This window comes from Pseudophryne corroboree, chromosome 10 (genome assembly GCF_028390025.1).
Source record: "Pseudophryne corroboree isolate aPseCor3 chromosome 10, aPseCor3.hap2, whole genome shotgun sequence".
Classification (NCBI taxonomy): Eukaryota; Metazoa; Chordata; class Amphibia; order Anura; family Myobatrachidae; genus Pseudophryne; species Pseudophryne corroboree.
Window position 1 is genome coordinate 153,033,028 of NC_086453.1, and position 23,866 is coordinate 153,056,893.

At 48.3% G+C, this 23,866-nt stretch overlaps 1 long non-coding RNA gene across 2 annotated transcripts in view; it reads left to right on the forward strand.

The window, feature by feature from the left end:
• The window catches only part of LOC134965108 (uncharacterized), a 180,647-nt gene that overhangs the window by 36,794 nt on the left and 119,987 nt on the right, over positions 1-23,866 (forward strand). The window contains exon 3 of one of the 2 annotated variants that reach the window (XR_010188322.1): positions 1,133-1,287. The exons of the other annotated variant lie outside the window; for it this stretch is intronic. This is a non-coding gene — a long non-coding RNA (uncharacterized LOC134965108). Of the gene's footprint in view, positions 1-1,132; positions 1,288-23,866 lie in introns of those variants that run through there. 2 annotated transcript variants of the gene reach the window in all.

The window sequence follows — 23,866 nt, forward strand, 5'->3', positions numbered from 1 at the left end:
TACAATACATTGATGTGCAGCACACTGGGCTGAGCAGTGCACACAGACTGAGTCACTGTGTGACTGTGTATCGTTTTTTTCAGGCAGAGAACGGATATATTAAATAAAACAAACAACTGCACTGTCTCTGGTGGTCACTGGTCACTGTGGTCGTCAGTCACTAAACTCTGTCTGCACTCTCTTCTAATCTACAGTATCACAGCAATCTCTCTCTCTCTCTCTCTTCTAAATCTAATCTAAATGGAGAGGACGCCAGCCACGTCCTCTCCCTATCAATCTCAATGCACGTGTGAAAATGGCGGCAACGCGCGGCTCCTTATATAGAATCCGAGTCTCGCGAGAATCCGACAGCGTCATGATGACGTTCGGGCGCGCTCGGGTTAACCGAGCAAGGCGGGAAGATCCGAGTCGCTCGGACCCGTGAAAAAAAAAGTGAAGTTCGTGCGGGTTCGGATTCAAAGAAACCGAACCCGCTCATCTCTAACAGTAGTACAGCAGGATTGAAGTTGTGACTGCTGATCTTCAAACAGAGCTCTGCGTCACATCCGCTGCTGCAGAAGATTTAATTGGCTCTGTCCCAGAAGCCCAGCTAACACCTGCAATAGGGGACAGGACGGCTCCCACCTTGTACCGCTCAGCCTGCACTGCAGACAGCTGAATGTGGTGAGTCTGACCGATGGGCCATTGTCATAGCTAGAGCTCTGTCAATTCACTGGGCTGAGAGTGCCATCTATATAATAAGAATGCCAAATTGATTTCTCACAAATATTTAAAATGCCCGCTCTAATATATATTGTAAATGCCTGCATCTCTTATTGCCATATCCCATGAATGTGCGCTATACATCGCAAAACACTGCATCCCATAAGAGAAAACAATACACCCACACATTATCTGAGTTCCAAAGCTCATTGATGTATATATTTGTTATTAAAAAGGATATGGATTCAATATATATTACAAAGTACAGTATACCTATAGTTACATGGTTACACTCACACAGTAAGCAGTTAGAACATAAAATTACGTACAGTTATATGCCTTTACATACAGTTTCAGTTACATGCCAGCGATACAATTACCATTCCCTCCAATGCAGCTTATGTCTCCCTCTCTCTGTAAATAAATACAGGAACTGAACTGCCAGCAACTCCTCCATCATCCTCTGAGACCAAAAAGCAAGTAACTGACCTCTTGTGTGGTCAGCAAAATGTGTTAACTAGTTTCTGGGGGAGGGGACTCACAATGAGTCACCAGTACCATTGTATATGCTGAACAGGCTCAGCCCTGGGGACGTCCAAAGGGCTGGCCTGAGTTTCCTGTTTGGAATATTTATTGTTCTAATAAAAGTGATTTTAGCTTTTATACATTCAATCATAATTATCCGCTGCAATGTCCTACAACTTAATAACAAGTATCACATTAATCTACACATTAAGCTGGTTGTTTTAATAGTAAATTTGACAGGTGTATCTGGTTTCGTTCAAATAATACACATACATGACACCACTCCATTACATATAATTTTAAATCACCATGATGTCTGGCGCTTGATATCACTATAATTATGTACTGTATGAAATAAGTGTCGAATCCATCTCTGTGGCATGTCCGTGTAAATGCGTGGGTTACCATATATTGCTGTGCTCGCTGCGCATATTTGCAAGTATAGCGACTTATATGTGTGTAGTTTGTATGTTCGCTTTATGTAATATTTTTTTGACTTCGAAAATAAAAAAGGAAGTCTGTATGTGCGTATGTATGTGTATATATATGTATATATATATATATATATATATATATATATATATATATATACACACACACCAGTGGCGTGTGGTGAGGTCAGTGGCTGGTGAGGCACTGCAGCCATAATGTTCGCAGAGTCCAGCTGGCGGCCCCTACCACCGCTGAGCTGATGACCGCTACCACCCCCAAGCCGATGGCAGTTACCGCCGACGTCCCTGATGCGGCAGCTTGTGCATGTGAGGGATCTTTTCAGATCCCTCCCCGCTGTCTCCCATCATTTCACAGCTCTACAGGACAGAGGAGGCAGGGACAGAACAGACGGGTCAGAAGACAGGAGTGACTGAGACAGGACAGAGGTAATAGCAGGACAGAAGAGAGAGGTCAGAAGACAGGAGTGAAAGGGACAGGACAGCAGTAACAGCACCAGGACAGTGGGGACAGGGACAGCACAGAGGTAATAGCACCAGAATAGTGGGGACAAGGACAGGACAGTGAGGATAGGACAGAGGTGATAGTGCCAGAACAGAGGAGACAGTAGACAGGAGTGACAGGGAAAGTACAAAGGTGATAGCGCCAGTACAGAGTGGACAGGGACACAACAGTGCGGACTGGGACAGGACAGTGGGGAGAGGACAGAGGTCATAGGACCAGGACAGGGGCAACAGGACAGAACAGAGGAGTCAGGAGACAGTAGTGACAGGGACATGATTGAGATACAGGTTGAGTATCCCATATCCAAATATTCCGAAATACGGAATATTCCGAAATACGGACTTTTTTGAGTGAGCGTGAGATAGTGAAACCTTTGTTTTTTGATGGCTCAATGTACACAAACTTTGTTTAATACTCAAAGTTATTAAAACTATTGTGTTAAATGACCTTCAGGCTGTGTGTATAAGGTGTATATGAAACATAAATGAATTGTGTGACTGTACACACACTTTGTTTAATGCACAAAGTTAGAAAAAATATTGGATAAAATTACCTTCAGGCTGTGTGTATAAGGTGTATATGAAACATAAATGCATTCTATGCTTAGATTTAGGTCCCATCACCATAATATCTCATTATGGTATGCAATTATTCCAAAATACGGAAAAATCCGATATCCAAAATACCTCTGGTCCCAAGCATTTTGGATAAGGGATACTCAACCTGTATATATAGAAAATGTGGAGAGATAAAGTGGTGTGTAATCATTTGAAGGTGGAATACCCTTTTTAAATATTTTAGCTAATTCAGAATGTCCACTACTAATTATGTCTGTCCTCCACACAATACTTACTTGTGAAAGACAGACAGAAGATGACAGAGGACGGCAGAAAAAGAGACATAGAGGAAAGAGACACACAGAGGAAAGAGACAGACAGGCAAACAGACAGATGATATGAGATGATGGTGGAAAGAAACAGACCAGCAGATAGAAGATGTGAGAGGGCAGAGGAAGAGACAGACTGGCAGACAGATGATGTGAGAGGATAGCAGAAAGAGAGACACAAAGGAAAGAGTCAGACAGGCAGACAGACAGACAGTGAATGTGAGAAGATTGTGAGAAGAGAGAGGCAGACAGAGGGTGTAAGATGAAAATGGGAAGAGAGACAGATTAAAGAGACAGATCAGCAGTTAGAGGGTGTGAGAGGATGGCAGAAAATGAGAGACACAGAGGAAAAAGACAGACAGGCAGACAGTGGATGTGAGAGGAAAAGAGACACAGAGGAAAGAGACAGATCAGCAGGCAGAGGATGTGAGAGGACAGAGAAAAGAGACACAGGCAGACAGAGGATGTGAAAGGATAGTGAAAGAGACAGACAGGCAGAGGATTTGAGAGGATAGCAAAAGAGACACAAATGAAAGAGACTGACACAAGCAGAGGATGTGAGAGCATGCTAGAAAGAGACACAGAGGAAAGAGACAGACAGGCAGACAGTGGATGTGAGAGGATTGTGGGAAGTCAGACACAGAGGAAAGAGACCGGCAGAATGAAGAGGCAGGTGGCAGAGAGTAACAGAGAGATAGATGGACAGGAACTAGACAAACAGAAGGGACAGTCAGACAGAAGAGAGATACAGAGGGAGGAAATTGCATATCAGCCCCTCTCCCCTGAAGTCATTACCTTGCTATGTATCAGCCTGCTCCTCACTGACACACCTCTACACCTCCTACATGGGAGCTATTGCACAGTCAGGATCAGGAAGTGGAACAGCATCCTGCTCTGCAGAGGAATGGGGGTGAGGTGGGTAGCGTCTAGTTTCCCTTCGTGGAGAGGACCTTTCCTATAAACCTCTGGGTCCATGTCACAATCTATTTGGAATAGTAACCTGTGGCGAGTAAAGTGGAGCAGAGCGAGACACCGAGCCCGAAGCGTGCCCGCGAGGGTCCAATGGTGTATAGAAAAAAAACAAAAACCTCAAACGAACGGAGAACGGAGAAAACATTTAGGTGCTGTAGGAGCGGAAGTTCTCTCCTGCCCTCTTGTTATGTCACTGCCTGGTGCTGATCACGAAGGGAGAATAGACACAACCGGGTGAGGTGCTGTAATGCTGCTGCACAGTGGAAGGGGAGGAGCCCTGCCGTGTAGAGGAAGGAGACACAGTGTCTCACGGCATAGGGGAGGGTAGGGGCTGCAATTGGGCCCACATCCCCTATATTTATAAAATAAAAAGCATGTGGAGAGATTTATGTGCACCTGCCCAACCTTCCCCTGTATGGGAGTCTCCTACCCAGCTTCTGTGTTACTGGCTGCTGGTGCTGGAGTCCCTTGGGGGAGCTGCTGCTGCAGGGGATGCAGAGCAGCCCTCCAGCAGTGATTTTACTGTAGCTTTGACTAAAAAAGGACCAGTGACCACTACCCAATCAGAGCACTGATTGCAGTAGCGACCATCTGGCCCTGCACACAGTGTGAACCGGCCCAGCAGAAGGGGGGCATGAGACTGACCTGGGGGGGGGGGACTCGCTCGGTGCCCAATGTCACAGGCACCTAGTGCTATAGATCATCTTGGATCTGCCACTGTAATCAGGATTCAGGAACCCTCCGCGCCCACAGCCCATTAATGACAGGGGAGGCACTGCCTCCCCTGACTGCATGTCCCTGACACACACACACCATATTTGTATTTCTTATTTCTTCTTCAGGCTCCATGGTATCCAGAGAGTTAACGATGGGTATGAATGGTGTAGACCAGGATTGGCACCGAAAAGCAAAGCTTTCAGATCCTCCCAGGATGCAGTGGGGTCTAACGTATTTGAACAACGTATTTGAACATTGTATTTGGACAGTGGGGCTGCAGTAGCAGCCCAAGCTCTGAATTTTTCACTTTTAACTATTTTTTCTTTCACTACTTTCACTGCAGTCCATGAGACGCAAGCTGCTCTATAACCCCATCGGTGCTGTGTCACCAGTTCCGGCTGGGTGATTTTGACTGGGGCCCATCCACATACCTATATTAGCAGAGGCCGCAGGGGATACCTGGACTGCACCCAGACACATGGGGATAAGTTAAGTCAGGTTCCTGCTTACGGGACCCATACTCTGCAGTCCGACCACCGGTCCAGAAGACAGACCGGCGGTGCTAAACCACCAGGGTGATACATACTGGGGATCTTTTTGTCAGGCCAGGGTACCAGTGGTTGACTTTAAGCAAGAGGAGGTCAGCGCTTCCCAAGGGGCCCTCCCTCAGCTCAGTGCACCATTCCGCCAAGGTTTTCCTGTCCTGACCTGCTCCTCTCACACCCTCCTTCCTCTTAGAGACATCAGGCAGCCATTACAGCTCTGCAGGTCTCCGGGAATGCTGTGTTCTGGTCTCCCTGTATACCTCTCACTTGGAATCAGGTTATACAGAGCGCTGCTTCCTACCAGCTTCCTCATACAAGCTGAGTAGTTGATATCAGTACCCACTGCAGTTAAATTGTTATTTCTGCATTGTATGTGACTTATGCCAGTGCTGCTGTCTGTACTTCTCTTTCTCACTAAACATGTGCCGCTTTCCCTGTATCTTTACTTTCATTAACCCTTGAATACTGTTGTGTATAGGGGTTAATTTACCACACATTACAAATTGTATTTGTGTAGGGTCACTGATACATTTTTTTGCTCAAGTTACACGCTGTACATTTCCATATTGTATGTGAACAAACCAGGCAGTTATGTCTAACAAAGCCAAGGGAGCAAAACAATCTGGGACACCCACTTTAGTCTCATGTAAAACATGTAACACAGAAGTTTTACCTCAGGATTTATTGCAGGATGTATAGACAAGACAAGAAAGGAAAGTACTGTATACAGGGTGCCCAGGATACAGAACTTTCCTATCTTGTCTTGTCTAAAAATTGTATTACTACTGTAGTATGCAGCACCCCCTATAAGATAACGTACAAACTTATATTGAACCACTCTCTTTAGAATATAGAGGTATCATCTTTTTCTCCTTTGGTTAAAATATTAGTGTGCAGATACACGTTTCTTTGTCTTTATTGCAGAATGGCTAGTGCATTACTTGCTATACACCCACGGGTCTTTTAGCACTTCCAGCTCCAGCACAAGAGCCCCCATGGGCTGCTTTTTCTGACATGCTGGCTAAACTTGTGGGACAGAGGGCTACTCCAGTCGAAGCTCCCCCCTAAAGGCTTACCACAGCCATTGCAGGGCTTACCACAGACATTACAGCCTATAGCAGCCCCGCCTGTCCATCCTCCATGGTTGGATATATTTTCAAACCCAGTGCAGAGTTTGGCCGCTTCATCTACTGCATTTCGGGCAAGGTAGCAATGCCTACACCAGCACCTATGGCCATTAAACATATAGTGCCATCTTCACAGTCCACACCACTTCTGACTCAGAAGAGTCTTCTACGGCAGTAGATCAGGTTGAGGGTTCTGACGCAGACTCTCCCTCTGAGGAGGATGAAGTGCAGTCAAAATTTAATGTGGCAGCTTTAATCAGGGCAGTCAAATTCTCTCTACAACTAGAAGATACTGAACCGGCCCCTAAAACTAAAGATCCTCTGTATAAATGACAGAAGGTAGTATCTGAGTTTCCACACTGTGACCATTTCTCTGAATCTATTGATGAGGCATTAAAAACTCCTATAAATGAATGTATGGGTCCTAAAAGGCTGAGCTTCTTTTATCCGTTGCTAAAGAATAATTGTTCCAAACGGGAAAATCCACCTACAGTGGATGCCCATGTGAAATGTTTAATTAGAAGATCTATTCTGCCGATACCTACTGCTTCCTCATTTAAGGACCTGCCAGATAGACAATTGGATGCACTTCTTAAATCTGTATATTCGCTTACAGGTGCCATAGCCAGACCTGCAATGGCTACGGCCTGGGTAGCTAAAGTGACTGAAAACAATTTTCAATCTGATGCTACCACGGAACAGGTGACACTGTTAACTAATATCAGAGATGCAGCATATTACATTGGAGAGGCTACTTTGGATACTACTCTCCTATCCTCTAAAGCTTTGTCTGCTTCTGCGGGAGGACGTCGCATTGTTTGGTTTCGTTCCTGGAAAGCTGATTCTGATGCTAAGAAAGTCTTAGAAGCACTCCTGTACACAGTCGAATTTCTTTTTGGTCCAGAATTGGAGAAAATTGTTAACAATCTGGCATATTCCAAAACAGCGTGCCTGTCTTCAGCGTCCTCTACGCGGCCTCAGACCTTGTCCTTGCGGTCCTTTCATGTCCGGAGCAAGGCAAAAGGTCAATCTTATCCTAGACAGTCTAACCCCACAAAGGGCTTGAAGTCTAAGCCTAAACAGACCTGGGCAACTAGACATCCAACTGCAAAATCCAAGAACAAACCCGTTGCCTGACGTGGCGGGCCTCCCACTGGGGGACCCCAGGATGGGAGGCTGACTTCTAGGGTTCATCCACGCATGGAGTAGAGCTCAACAGACTTTGCAACAAGGGATTGTGGATCTGCACTAGCTGAGTGCAATAATTTATGTCTGTAATTGTATAATTATATAATGACCAATATCCAAACTGTTAGCTTCAATAAAGAACAGTAACTGATTGGTGGTGCTCCCAATTATTTTGTAGACAACTACAATTTAAAGTGAGAAAGACCGACAAAACTCGTTTTGGGAGCACTCTTTTGTAATAATAAAGTAAGTGAAATGAATGAAAAAGTCTGAATGTGCCAATAATATAAAACTTAACCTTTAATTGATTCCCCAATAAAATCTGACATTATTGTCTCTTCTTCCCAGAACTGGCTCCACTACCAGATGTCTGTGCATTCATGCAGGGAGTACTTCAAATCCAACCTCCCTTCGTGCCTCGAGTGGCTTCTTGCAATCTAGCCTTAGTTCTTTGGGCCATACAACACCCTCTCTTTGAACCATTAGATACTGTACAGTTGACCTCAAATGGTTGACGGCAAAAACTCCTCTTCCTCTTGGCTATTGCTTTAGCCCGTAGACTTTTTGACCTGGTGACTCTCTCCTGTAGCTCCCCTTTTTCATTTTCCATCAGGGCAGAGTGGTCCTTCAAACCAAACAGGGATATCTACCTGAGGTAGTCTCCAAGTTTCATATAAATTAGCCAATTGTGGTACTGGCCTTCCAAGGACCGGATCTATAAATATATAGAAATATACGTGGCACATACTTGTTCCATTAGAAAGACGGATTCCTTGTTCATTCTGTACGGTTTTCACAAGCGGGGGTTGCCAGCCAATGAACAAACATTGGCACGTTGGCTCCGCATCACCATCTCTCAGGTTTACAGGCAGGCTGATCGTCCAGTTCCTAGTACAGTCTCTGCTTATTCTACTCGCTCTTTGGGTCCTTTGTGAACATCCCGCCGTGGTCTTCTGTGTACAAGGCCGCTACTGTACGTGGTCTTCTGCTCACACGTTTCTTAGGTTCTATGCCTTTGATACATTTGCCTCTCAGGCTGCATCCTTTGGCCGCAATGTCTTTCTTTCAGATTAGGAGCGTTCCCTCCCTATTACAACTGCTTTGGGAGATCCCATTGTGCTAACCCTGTGGAGATCATAGACCCTGAAGAAGAAAATAAAAGTTATGATAAAATCTTACCTTTGTTAACTCTTGTTCTCCGAGGTCCATGGGATCTACAGGGTGCCCACCCTGATGCACCTAACTTCAATGGGTTACTATTCTCGCTCGGATTGTGCGAGAAACGCCCTCCTACACAGGTTACATCCAATGGGAGGCTCTGCCCTTTGGCTGCTGTGTGTTCCCAGAGCAGGGTTAGCATGGGGCTGATAGAGCTGCAGCTCCAGGTCCACACCCCAAAATTGGCCCACTGCATCTGCAGCAACATACCCTCCAACAATTTATGTGAAAGTGGCTGTGCAGGTGTAGATTCACTACTTACCAGCCGCCGCACCCTTACAGGTCGTGGAAACTACGACAGACCTGGAACTCCAAATACACCCGGACACGATGACCTAGGGGGAAGGAGATTGCTGAGTGCCGTTCCTCCTAATTGCGAACAGAAATGCCCTCCAAAACTAAGGGAAATAGAACTTTTGGGCTAGGTGAAGGTCATCCTCGGCACTCGGCCTCCTAGCCCGAATTTCACCTATCGGTACTCTCGCACCAGGTGTAAATTCAACCTTTCACCTGCATGCAAGGTTCACCATTCGCCCCGAAGGAAGGGAGATAGATAGGGAACAGACACACACAGAAAAGGACACACAGACAGACATGTTTCTCACCATCACAAATCTTGCACGCTGAACTTCTCTTTCGCTTACAGATTGTTAGGGTCTCCTGCCCTGTGCTGCCACGTCGTCAAGGCAACCGGGAGACAAGTGCTAGCAGAGTAACCTGAGCGCAGCTGATACTGCGGTTCGGGTCTTTTGCTGTGCAGTGGTTACAGGCTCTGTGCACGGCAGGGGATCCGGTGCTGGTTTTTGTGCACACAGTCTGTGAGGTCTGAGTGGGGCGTGGACAGCACCTGCTATATAAGGCCTCTTCTCAGGTTAAGCAGATGCTGCTGAATCTTTGTTGGTTAGTCAGTTCCTGAAAGTTAGCCAGTACTGTGTAGCTTTGTATTTGTTGTTGCTTACTGCAAATAGGCCTGGGGATTTGGTACTACACTCTGCCAATCCAGACCTAGCAGTAAGACTGGAGTCAGTCGTTTAACTTGCTGGGGTTCTTTTGCTACTCTCTGAACTTAGCAAGTTTGCGGCTGTATTCTCAGATTTGCCTGCCTAAATCCTGTCTCACTGTGCAAGGTGTTCAGGTGTCAGTTTAGTGGCAGTAAGCTGAACCTGTGCACTGCAAGTGAGGATTAGGATTGTGGAGACTCTCCTTGTGTCTATCATTCCATCTCTGACCAAGGAGTTTACTGCCACACCCGTTGGTAACCCTTTAGGGTTTTGCTGTTGCCCTTAGCAACAGCATTTCGGGTTCTCTACGTATTAAAACACAACATCTTGCTTTTTCCATCTGAGCATTACTAATACTAGGGAGACACCCAGTTTCTTAGCCTCTGGGCTTCTCTGTTCACTTTGTGTTTATTTTGTTACCCTATCACCTTCTGTGTACGTAATGTCATATTCCCCAGTCTGTCTGTGAGTTCATTTGTTTTGCATCCCTATCCGTTCAGACACCAGTACATTCCTGCAGGCACTGGTGTGCATAACAGTTCAAACACCAGTACATTCCTGCAGGCACTGGTGTGCATAACAGTTCAGACACCAGTACATTCCTGCAGGCACTGGTGTGCATAACATATTCAGCAGCCAAATACTCTTGTTGAAATTTTGTGGGAATATGGAGCATACCCCTCAAAATACGTTGCAACAGGTGGTCGATCAGGTGCAGGTCCTGACTCGACAATTTAATGATTTGTCCATTAAAATGCACACCTCCCAGGCCGCTGGCGGAGCTCCCGCAGCAGCAGCACCTTCAGGGGTTAAGGAGCCGAAAGTATATCTCCCGGATCGTTTTTCTGGAGATCGCTCGCAGTTCTTTTGTTTCAAGGAGAGCTGCAAGCTATACTTCCGGCTTAGGCCTCAGTCTTCTGGGTTGGAGATTCAGCGGGTGGGCATAGTGATTTCCTTGCTACAAGGAGACCCACAGGTCTGGGCATATGGGTTGCAGCCTGACTGTCCGTCGCTTAAAAGTGTTGATGCTTTTTTTACGGCCCTGGGCATGTTGTATGATGACCCTGACAAGACGGCCTCAGCCGAGGCTAAGATTTCGACCCTTAAGCAAGGTCGAAGGCCAGTTGAGGTTTACTGTACGGAGTTTCGGAGGTTGGCCCATGATACCCAGTGGAATGACCCAGCCCTGAGACACCAGTACCGAAGAGGTCTTTCTAACCAGATAAAAGACCAACTGGTACAATATCCCTTGCCTGATAGCTTGGATCAGCTCATGCAGTTATCCATCCGGGTGGATAGACGGCTGAGAGAGCGTAGGCTTGAAAGGGAGACCGAGGTTTCCTTCTTTCCCAAGGGAACCTCAGACTCTAAGGAATTTTCTGAGGAGCCTATGCAGATTGGGGCTACCCGCCTCTCCTCGCGTGAGAAGACGCGGAGGAGACAGCAGGGGTTGTGTTTGTACTGTGGGAATAAAGGTCATGTGGTAGTATCATGCCCAGAAAAGCCGGAAAACTTCAGGGCCTGAGGGTGATGGGAAATATCCTGTCAGGCCAGAAGTCAGAATTTCCCAAGAAGACTTTTATCATTCCGGTGACCTTGAAGATCCTCGGTCAAACTGTCAAGACTGAGGCCTTTGTGGACAGTGGGGCCGACGGGGTTTTTATGGACCGCCAATTCGCCCTGAAACACTCTGTTCCCTTAGTACCCTTGGCATCGGAAATTGAGATTTGTGGGTTAAACGGGGAACCATTATCCCAAGGTAAAATTACCTCTTGCACTAGCCAGATTTCTTTGTTTATTGGAGCCACACACTCTGAAAAATTGTCCTTTTATGTGACTGTCTGTACTTTTGCCCCATTGGTGTTGGGGTTACCCTGGTTAAGGGCCCACAATCCTCAATTTGACTGGGTCTCTGGGGAGATTCTTAGTTGGGGTACTGATTGTTTCAGGAGTTGCTTGAGCCTTCCAGTCAGGCTCTCGCAGCTAAGTTTGCCAGGATTGCCAGGGTGTTATGCAGATTTTGCGGACGTGTTCTCCAAAAAAGTTGCAGAGGTACTACCTCCCCATCGCCCCTATGACTGTGCCATTGATTTGTTGCCAAATGCTAAGCTTCCCAAGAGCAGGTTGTACTCCCTGTCACGTCCTGAGACTCAGGCTATGGCAGAGTACATTCAGGAGAACTTGGCTAAGGGATTTATCAGACCTTCACAGTCTCCAGTTGGGTCGGGGTTCTTCTTCGTGGGTAAAAAGGACGGTTCGTTGCGACCCTGCATCGACTTCATGGAATTGAACCGTATCACGATTAAAAACTCATACCCACTGCCTCTCATTTCGGTCTTGTTTGACCAGCTTCGTACTGCCACCATTTTTTCTAAGATTGACCTACGCGGTGCGTACAATCTAATCCGAATAAGAGAAGGGGATGAATGGAAGACTGCCTTTAATACCCACTCAGGGCATTATGAATATTTGGTGATTCCTTTTGGGCTCTGTAATGCCCCGGCAGTATTCCAGGATTTCATGAATGATGTACTCAGGGAATATTTGGATAGATTCTTAGTTGTATACTTAGATGACATCCTAATCTTCTCCCATTCCCTGGAGGAACATCGGAAGCATGTACGCTTAGTCCTCCAGAAACTCAGAGACCACCGGCTTGGGGCGAAGCTGGAGAAGTGCGAATTTGAAGTTCAGCAAATCGCATTTCTAGGATATATTATCTCCCCAGAAGGTTTCCAAATGGAGGGTTCCAAGGTACAGGCAGTCCTGGATTGGGTGCAGCCCACTAGTTTGAAGGCGCTTCAGCGTTTCCTGGGCTTTGCAAATTTTTATAGACGATTTATCGCTGGATTTTCGTCTATAGTGGCGCCCTTGGTGGCACTCACTAAGAAAGGGGCGGATGTTGCTCACTGGTCTTGTGAGGCTAAAGCGGCTTTTGCCCGTCTCAAAAGGGCATTTGTATCGGCCAAGGTGCTGCGACACCCAGATCCAGAGCGTCCTTTTGTGGTGGAGGTGGATGCCTCTGAGATGGGTATTGGGGCAGTGCTCTCTCAGATGGGAGTGTCTGATAATCGCCTTCATCCCTGTGCTTACTTTTCCCGTAAATTTTCGCCTGCCGAGATGAATTATGACGTGGGTAACCGGGAATTGTTGGCTATTAAGGATGCACTCGAGGAGTGGAAAACACTGGCTTGAGGGGGCTAAGTTTGTTGTCTCAATTCTCACCGACCATAAGCATCTGGCATATTTAGAGTCAGCGAAGCGTCTCAATGCCAGGCAGGCACGATGGGCTTTGTTTTTTGCTCGCTTTAATTTTTTGATAACATATCGCCCTGGGTCAAAAAACATCAAGGCTGATGCGCTCTCGCAGAGTTTTGCTCCAATCCAGGAGACCACCGAGGAGCCGTTGCCCATTGTGTCCCCATCATGTATTAAAGTGGGCATTACCCAGGACCTCTTATCATTAGTCCTTAGAGAACAGGAGCAGGCTCCTCCAGACCTTCCGGTAGGTCTTTTGTTTGTGCCTCCTAGGTTAAGACAGCGAGTGTTCCTGGAATTCCATGCCAAGAAGTCGGCAGGTCACCCGGGTATTGCCAGAACTCGGGAGTTGCTATCTAGGGCGGTGTGGTGGCCCTCGGTGGCTAAGGATGTGGATCAGTGGGTTCGGGCATGTGACATCTGTGCCCGAAATAAGACTCCTAGAGGGGTTCCTGTTGGCCCATTACATCCACTCTCTATCCCATCTAAGCCATGGACCCACATTTCAATGGATTTTGTGGTGGACTTGCCCAAATCCTCGGGGATGACATTGACAGGTTTTCGAAGATGGCGCACTTCGTTCCACTGGTTGGGCTGCCATCGGCCAGACGCCTGTCTGAATTATTTATGCTGCATGTTGTGCGCCTCCACGGGTTGCCACTTGATGTGGTCTCTGACCGCGGATCCCAGTTTGTGGCCAAATTCTGGAGGGCATTTTGTTCCGATCTCCAGATTTCTGTCAGCTTGTCGTCAGGCTACCATCCGCAGTCTAATGGGCAGACTGAAAGGGTGAACCAGTCCTTGGAGCAGTTCCTCAGGTGTTATGTCTCCAAGTGTCAGACTGACTGGATTGCTCATCTGTCCATGGCGGAGTTTGCCTATAACAACGCGGCTCACTCTGCTACAGGGATCTCTCCCTTCCTTTGTGTGTATGGGCATCATCCTAAGGCCAATTCTTTTGACCCCCTGGACTCCACGCCTGGTGGTTCCTCTGTGGTTTCGGTCCTTAGAGGTATTTGGAGGAAAGTGAAGAAAGCCCTTGTGTCTGTGTCATTAGTGACCAAAAGGGTTTTTGATAAGCGGAAAAGACCCTGCAGCTTCAAATTAGGAGACTTCGTCTGGTTGTCTACCAAGAATTTGAAGTTGAGACAGCCATCTCATAAGTTAGGCCCCCGGTTCATCGGCCCTTATAAGATCACCAGGGTTATCAATCCAGTGGCATTTCAGTTAGATCTGCCCCGTTCTTTGGGTATCAATAAAACATTTCATTGTTCCCTTTTAAAACGGGCGATTAGTAATCCTTCTTCCAGTGGAAGACCTTCCCCTCTTCTGATACGTGGCCAGAGGGAGTTTGTTGTTGAAAGGATTCTTGACTCCAAGATGGTTCGGGGTCGGCTGTCATTTTTGGTGCACTGGAAGGGGTATGGCCCGGAGGAGCGGTCGTGGGTGCGCAGTTGTGATCTTCATGCCCCCAGACTGATACACTCTTTCTTCTCGCAGTTCCCCGATAAACCCGGTGGTAGGGGTTCTTTGACCCCTCGTCAGAGGGGGGGTACTGTTAGGGTCTCCTGCCCTGTGCTGCCACGTCGTCAAGGCAACCGGGAGACAAGTGCTAGCAGAGTAACCTGAGCGCAGCTGATACTCCGGTTCGGGTCTTTTGCTGTGCAGTGGTTACAGGCTCTGTGCACGGCAGGGGATCCGGTGCTGGTTTTTGTGCTCACAGTCTGTGAGGTCTGAGTGGGGCGTGGACAGCACCTGCTATATAAGGCCTCTTCTCAGGTTAAGCAGATGCTGCTGAATCTTTGTTGGTTAGTCAGTTCCTGAAAGTTAGCCAGTACTGTGTAGCTTTGTATTTGTTGTTGCTTACTGCAAATAGGCCTGGGGATTTGGTACTACACTCTGCCAATCCAGACCTAGCAGTAAGACTGGAGTCAGTCGTTTAACTTGCTGGGGTTCTTTTGCTACTCTGTGAACTTAGCAAGTTTGCGGCTGTATTCTCAGATTTGCCTGCCTAAATCCTGTCTCACTGTGCAAGGTGTTCAGGTGTCAGTTTAGTGGCAGTAAGCTGAACCTGTGCACTGCAAGTGAGGATTAGGATTGTGGAGACTCTCCTTGTGTCTATCATTCCATCTCTGACCAAGGAGTTTACTGCCACACCCGTTGGTAACCCTTTAGGGTTTTGCTGTTGCCCTTAGCAACAGCATTTCGGGTTCTCTACGTATTAAAACACAACATCTTGCTTTTTCCATCTGAGCATTACTAATACTAGGGAGACACCCAGTTTCTTAGCCTCTGGGCTTCTCTGTTCACTTTGTGTTTATTTTGTTACCCTATCACCTTCTGTGTACGTAATGTCATATTCCCCAGTCTGTCTGTGAGTTCATTTGTTTTGCATCCCTATCCGTTCAGACACCAGTACATTCCTGCAGGCACTGGTGTGCATAACAGTTCAAACACCAGTACATTCCTGCAGGCACTAGTGTGCATAACAGTTCAGACACCAATACATTCCTGCAGGCACTGGTGTGCATAACACAGATCCCTGTAAGGAGATAAGAATCACACTACCATGCAGGGCCTAGCCTAGTGTACACCACTACACTAACTGCAACAACAGATCCCTTCAACTAACTCTGTGTGTGTGTGTGTGGTGCAACATACTCTAAACACAACTATAACTAGCTCCGCCCTGCACGTAACCAACATTCATCACAATATCACAGTACAAGAATATATAACGGTGCTGTCCCTTTAAATGCCCATCTGCTAACTGTTATGACTATGTGTGTGGAGCTAGACCGCTCCTCCACACCGGGAAAAAAAAACTACTTTAGAATTACTGGGGAGTGTGCGCCGTACAGCCTGCCCACCTCCCCACACACTGACTTGGGCCTACAACTCCCCCTAAATGCACACAGTCCAGAGGCCCGATTTTACCCACGGGCCTAGCGCCCACCTAACGTGGGGCTGGGTGGCGTGACCTGGGCATAGTGCCCAGATCACTCTTATACAATGGGGCTCAGGCTTACAAGCCTGCCTACTTTGGGCACGTTGGAGTCCCTAGTGCCCAGTACCACCCTTATTCACCTGAAAGGGCACTTATTAACTGGTCTAATGCCCTCTAACTATCCCCAAAGGCCTATTGCCTAAACTTGCCCACGGGCCTAGTGCCCGCCTATCTTGCGCCACAGGCCGGAGGCCTGACTGTCCCTCACGGGCCTAATGCCCGATCCCTGATGGTCTAGGGAGGAGAGAAGGGGGGGTGACAGGCACCCTCACCGAGAGCCTACCTGTCCGTTGGGAGAGGAACTTTTGCTTTGCACTCCTAGTGACCTCTCCGGGTCCTCCGCTGCAGTCTTCAGCCGCTGGCCCATTCTGGCCAGCGGCGCCGCAGACTCTTCTCAGCGTCCAGCCGCCGTTGGACATCTTCTTTCAGGAGACGGCGTCTTCTGGCCTCTTCCGCCGTCTCAGGATCTGTTCCTGCGGTGTCTTCTTCTCTCTGGCGCCACCTCACCCTTCACCACTCTTTGGCGCGGCCTCCTTCTTCTTCTCCCTCCCAGCGGCATCTGACGTCACTCGCCAGGGGCGGGGCCTATGATGTGGCGAGCGTGGATTGGCTCACCGCCGTGATGTGCTCACAGAGGTCACTGAATTTGAAATGTCGCTGGCTGTGCTTCCTATTGGCTGCTAAAGCGGCGTCAAATTTGAAGTGCCGCCTCCGTAGCGCTGTCTGTCGCCACTTCTGGCCTCCACTGTTGCACAACCAGTGCTGGGGACAGACAAGCTGCCCCAGTGCTGTCTACAGCCCGTAACTGCAGGGGACACAGATCCCCTGCACTCTGCCGGGAGCCTGGCGCTGAGAGCGGACACACCGCCCCAACGCCTACACACATCTCCACATTTACACATAAAAATCGGGACAAATTCGAAAAGGGGGCATGGCCACGGGTAAAGGAGAGTGACCACACCCCTTTTCAAATACTTTCAATGGACATTTGGAGATTCAAAAATTGGTACAGACCATAAAAAAAAGGTACTGTACCTGCCAAAAAGGTACAGTTGGAGGGTATGCCACTGCATCTGCAGCAAGTCTCTGCGCTGTAGATAGGGGAAAAAACAAAACCTTTTACTGCAGCGTCCTATGTCCTACTGCCAGTCCGCCTGCCCCCTCCGGCAACAACAATTCCCACTTCCTAGCCGCGGTGCAGGTGGAACAAAAGCTGCTTCCGCAACCAGCATAGATGTGTATGAAAGTGGCACAGCGGAAGGCTTTCATAGCCCTCCCTGTGCTGCATACTCTCTGAGCCCTGGAGCCTCCTCTGCGCGTGATGTCACAGAAGTGCCTCCACGCCACAGCCGCGCCCAGATCCCTAGAGGCCCTGATGCCGCAACACAGTACCTGGGCTGCCGGCCTGGAAGCCCCGAGATGGCTAATCTAACGGATAGAGTGGGTAATATCGCGGAGGGTAATGTCTGGACGCTGAATCAAAGTAAAAGGTGACAGTGCTGTGCAGAGCAGTGCAGTGATCGCAAAAACGCGCTATAGCGCGTATTTTACCCGCTTTTGATGTCCGGGGACTCACTTATCTAAAATGGGAGGGTCCCCAGGAACGCGCTCCGTAGCAGCAAATACTCCGGGACTCACATTTAGCAGCTGGACGCGATCATCTGAATCTGTGATCGCGCCAGCCAGTCAGCGGCACGCAGGAGGTGACTGGCTGTTTCCTCAACCAATCACCTCCTGTAGTCTCCAGCCAATCATCCCTGCAGCGTCTCCCGCCAGTCCACCCGCTTTGAATCCTCCTCGCTCCGCCGCCAGCACATGGATGAATCTGTGCTGCAGCACTGACAGATTGGTCCCGCTCATCTCCACCTCCTCCCCGCTAATATAGTGTCATTTGTGCAAAGATGACAGAAGACAGAACGCAGAGTAAGGAAGAGCTGCCCACCAATGTCCTGGCAGCAGAAGAAGAGGAGCCAGCGGGGGACGACAGTGCTGCAGCTGCAGCAGAGGAGAGAAGAAGATCGCTGCTGCTGCTGGAGGAGCAGGGGACCCGTAGACCAGCACAGAGTTTGTACACCCGGAAGGTGGCTGGGGATGGCTAGTCATGCTCTCCGCCATGTGGTGCAATGGGTCCGTCTTTGGCATCCAGAACGCATGCGGGGTCATCTTCGTGGTCCTGATCCAGGAGTTTGGGTCCAAGGATGATCCTCATCTCACGTTTAAAACAGGTGATTGGGGCTGGCGGGTGTCCAGACATGGCACAGTACACGGTGCTCTGCCCGATTGAGGGAGTGGGATACTGTAACATTCACTTCATTAAGAAACCTTTGCCCAATTTTCTATGCTTACACATAAACAGTGTTTAACAGGAAACCTGTCAGTGTCACATAATGTTATTACTGGTTTCTTATGTTGGTAGAGGTACATGTGCCCAGTTCCCGTGTCAGCATCACTTTAATGAGAAAGATTGATGGATACAAATATAGCATATACATTTCACTATTATGTCAGCATTCTCATCTTCTGTACGGTAGTCACTAGATTATCACACCCTAGGGAGAGCTTGTTTATGTTACAGTACAACACAGCAGAACTGTATCAGGGCAAAATACTTGCTATATGCTTATGTTTATACGTGTCATTTGAGCATACATCTACCTATCTATCTATCTATCTATCTATCTATCTATCTATCTATCTATCTATCTATCTATCTATCTACCTGTATCTATCTGTATTTCTGAGTATAAAACATCCTTGCTACTTGCACTTTGTAGGTGTTTCAGCTGAAGCAAAATATGGCCCTAGTTATGGAATGGTTTTATTTATAGAACTTGTGTAAATGGGTGCAGTGTGCCAGATCTGCATATGCCTCTACAGTCTAAGCAGACATCTTTAGTGAGCTGCAAGCTAGACTAGTGTCCTCCTCATGGGACAAAACACACTGTAGATAGTTTAACTCTTGTTCTGAATCTTCCTATTTCTTAGCTGTGCGTTGATCTGCTGGATTCTCAGCAGGCCCCTGCACGCTCCGCCGCCGGCAGCACCAAGAGACTGGCCACGCTCATATCCTCCTCCTCCCCGCTGCACGCTCCACCGCCAGCACCAAGAGACTGGCCACGCTCACCAGGCCCTCACCAGTGCCCTCCACCGCAACGGTGAGTACCACTCCGCATCTGCCCCCCCCCCCCCTTCACCCCGCATCTGCCCCTGTGCCCAGGCTGCAGCAGGTTGCCAGTGTGGTGGTGGATGGCCTTGCTGAAGGTTTCCCGTGAGGAGGAGGGGAGGGGGGGGGGGGGGGGAGTTGGTTACTGCAATGTGCCTCGGTGCTCTACCTGGTGCAATGTGCCTCGGTGCTCTACCTGGTGCAATGTGTACAACGTGCTCTACCGGGTGCATTGTGTATAATGTGCTCTACCTGGCGCAATGTGTATAACGTGCTCTACCGGGTGCATTGTGTATAACGCGCTCTACCTGGTGCAATGTTTATATGTGTTCTACCTGGTGCAATGTGTATAATGTGCTCTACCGGGCGCTATGTGTGTAACATGCTCTACCTGGCGCATTGTGTATAACGCGCTCTACCTGGTGCAATGTTTATATGTGTTCTACCTGGTGCAATGTGTGTAACGTGCTCTACCTGGTGCAATGTTTATATGTGTTCTACCTGGTGCAATGTGTGTAACGTGCTCTACCTGGTGCAATGTTTATATGTGTTCTACCTGGTGCAATGTGTATAATGTGCTCTACCTGGCGCAATGTGTATAACTTGCTCTACCTGGCGCATTGTGTATAACGTGCTCTACCTGGCGCATTGTATATGACGTGCTCTACCTGACACATTGTGTATAACGTGCTCTACCTGGCGCAATGTGTATAACGTGTTCTACCTGGCGCAATGTGTATAACGTGCTCTGCCTGGCACAATGTGTATAACGTGCTCTGCCTGGCGCAATGTGTATAACGTGTTCTACCTGGCACAATATGTATAAAGTGCTCTACCTGGCACAGTGTGCATAGGAGGTTCTACCTGGTGCAATGTGTATAAGCAGCACTACTGTGTGGTGTAATGTGAATTGGCACTATTATGTGGTCACGCCCCTTCCCCATGAAGCCACGCCCTTAAAATTTGCAGCACGCCTTTCCTATGCTTTGCGGTCTGGCAGGTCGAACACCAATTCCCTTTCTGCCTAAGGGCTCAAAAATGTCTAGTTATACCTCTGGTGCAGGGTGTCCTGCATGCTACACAGCCCAGCAGCATTGTCACCCCCTCCCCCCACCTTGCAACACTTTTGTAGTGTCCAAACAAAATTAAGATTAAAAAGAACCTTCATTCCGATGGAACCCAGAAAAAGACCGGTAGGACCCCAATTTATAAAAGTGAGGGGTCCCTGGGACCCACTTTTTTTTGGTCTCACGCGCGATCACTGGCAGTGGGTGTGCAGCATCACTGACACTGCACAGCACTCTCACCTTTTACACTGATTCAGCGAGTCAGTCAGTTCTGCCAGCCGCATTACAGGGAAGTAGATGCACTAAATAAACTACAGCTCCCAGCAGCCCTTAGCGCCGAACCATTCCGGCACTAAGGGCTGCTGGGAGCTGTAGTTTATTGAGTGCATCTCCTTCCCTGTAATGCAGCGTGTTGAGACACCGCTGCTAAAAATAGTGACTAGCTGCTTGGCTGCTGTGCGAGTCTCCGGGAGAGCCACTGCCAAAGGGAGGACAGCAGCTTAGCTGCTTCCAGGAGGAGAAGCAGGATAAGCATTACCTGCCCCTCCAGCACTCGCAGTACCTCCAGGCACCACCCGTGGCACCCCCCCCCCCCCCTCCCTCCACCACCTGCGGTGGCTTTGGACCCCCTCCCCCACCCCTGGCAACACTGCAGTAGCCCCACCCACCTCACCCCCACAACCGCCCCTACCCCACCCGCTGCACCCCCAGACCCTGTTCCCCATCCGCGTCTCCCCCGCACCTGCCACTCCCCCAACCACAGCACCTACTAGGTGATTCATCAGGCCCTGCGTGCACTGTTCACGCCATTGCAAGGGGCTACGACCCCTTAACCATTGCACGTCCTTTGTCCATGCAATATTTAACCACTCACACAATTATGATTGGAGGTAATACTCCATATAGTAAAAATACTGCACGCCACAAGGGCGTGCGAGGGATAAGGGGGGTGTAGCCCCTTACGACAGTGTGAAGAGCGTCCGTAGGGCGCGATTAATTACCTAGTATAATATAATTTATCATCTAGCACTTTTACTTGAATAGCTATCATAATATTTATTTTAAGTTACTGTCATCAGCTACACAAATACAAATAGTTAAGGTGAAAGACTGTATATGATACGAAACAAATCTCCTCATTAGATTCATTTGGCGTAAGTAACTACCACAGAGAGATATCAGTATCTTCTTGTAAAAGGAGTAAGATGTCAGGTCAGTTACAGGAAGAAATCAGGTAACAGGTGGCACAAGTCTGAGGGTGATAGCAGCCAAATATCATCACCCTTCGTATTCACTGGCGCATAGGTCATCTCTAAGGAACTCACACTCTGTATGCTTCAGTTACTTGAGATATTCTGATCTTCTTCTTCAATGTGGAATAAACAATTATCATGCCAGATATGTAAATAGAAAGGAAGGAGCGCGTGTTATGTAGGTTGTGTAAAATGTCTACAAGGTCTACACAGCTATGGCATTGCCAGCCATGGCAGCTACTGTCTTCTAGTTATGACTCAATCAGTACAGTCCTAATTTCAAACTGCAACATCGGAGCTCTCAATTAGATTGAAATGTACAAAGGGGCATGTGCAAAGGACGGGACACTGTTCATTTCCCAAACAACAGGATCCCGGCGGTCGAAATGCCAACGCCGGAATCCTGACAGCAGTGAAAATGCCAGCAGTCGAAATCCCAACCACCACCCAGTATTGCCATTTGGGTGGTGGTCCACGCCACCACCTGAGGGGTAATCTTGCCACCAAGCCCGAAGCGTGGCGAGCGCACTCTCTGCGTTCGAGGTTGGGATTCCGGCAACAGTTTCCTGCCCCCGGGTTCCCGACAGTTGGGATTTCATACCAAATCCCAAAGGACAATTTATCTTCTGTAAACTGAGGGAACTTGCAGCAACATTATGCATGAATCCAATTTCTTGGCTGCACAGGCCATGTAGCAGAGGTACGAAGTTCTGGTGATACAATATTTGATTTCAATTTACTAAAAAACAAAACATATACTGATATAAATTGAGTCCCTTGCCCCAACACAGAATGAGTCATTTGGCAGATGAGCCACTATGGGCTATTCAAAGTTGTACATACAGTAACTCAGTTGCATCTCAGGATGGCAGTGAGGCATTTACATGTAGGATAAATGTTCTGAGGATGTGTTAGCCAAACTGCGGCTATGCAGAGTTCAGCGCAGGCGGAGATCAATCTGATTTTGGATGGATCTCTCAGGGGCAGGATTTACGCAGGATTTACTGGGGGGTAGGAGGGTTCTTTATAGAACACCTATACAAATTGTAGCATACCACACACATACACATTGCACATACATACATACATACATAGCACACCATTCACACATACACATTGGACACAGATACATAGCACACCATGCACACACATACGTAAATACACATTGCACACATATAAATAGCACACATATATATACATATACATTTCTCTATCGTCCTAGTGGATGCTGGGGTTCCTGAAAGGACCATGGGGAATAGCAGCTCCGCAGGAGACAGGGCACAAAAAGTAAAGCTTTCCGATCAGGTGGTGTGCACTGGCTCCTCCCCCTATGACCCTCCTCCAAGCCTCAGTTAGATTTTTGTGCCCGGCCGAGAAGGGTGCAATCTAGGTGGCTCTCCTAAAGAGCTGCTTAGAGAAAGTTTAGCTTAGGTTTTTTATTTTACAGTGAGTCCTGCTGGCAACAGGATCACTGCAACGAGGGACTTAGGGGAGAAGAAGTGAACTCACCTGCGTGCAGGATGGATTGGCTTCTTGGCTACATCGACATCAGCTCCAGAGGGACGATCACAGGTACAGCCTGGATGGTCACCGGAGCCTCGCCGCCGGCCCCCTTGCAGATGCTGAAACATGAAGAGGTCCAGAATCGGCGGCAGAAGACTCCTCAGTCTTCTAAAGGTAGCGCACAGCACTGCAGCTGTGCGCCATTTTCCTCTCAGCACACTTCACACGGCAGTCACTGAGGGTGCAGGGCGCTGGGAGGGGAGCGCCCTGGGAGGCAAATGAAAACCTATTTGGCTAAAAAATACCTCACATATAGCCTCCGGGGGCTATATGGAGATATTTAACCCCTGCCAGAATACACTAAAGAGCGGGAGACGAGCCCGCCGGAAAAGGGGCGGGGCCTATCTCCTCAGCACACAGCGCCATTTTCCTTACACAGCTCCGCTGGTCAGGACGGCTCCCAGGTCTCTCCCCTGCACTGCACTACAGAAACAGGGTAAAACAAGAGAGGGGGGGCAAAATAGTGGCAAAAATTATATTATAAAAGCAGCTATACAGGGAGCACTTATTATAAGGCTATCCCTGTCATATATAGCGCTTTTGGTGTGTGCTGGCAAACTCTCCCTCTGTCTCCCCAAAGGGCTAGTGGGGTCCTGTCTTCGTTAAGAGCATTCCCTGTGTGTCTGCTGTGTGTCGGTACGTGTGTGTCGACATGTATGAGGACGATATTGGTGTGGAGGCGGAGCAATTGCCAAATATGGGGATGTCACCTCCTAGGGG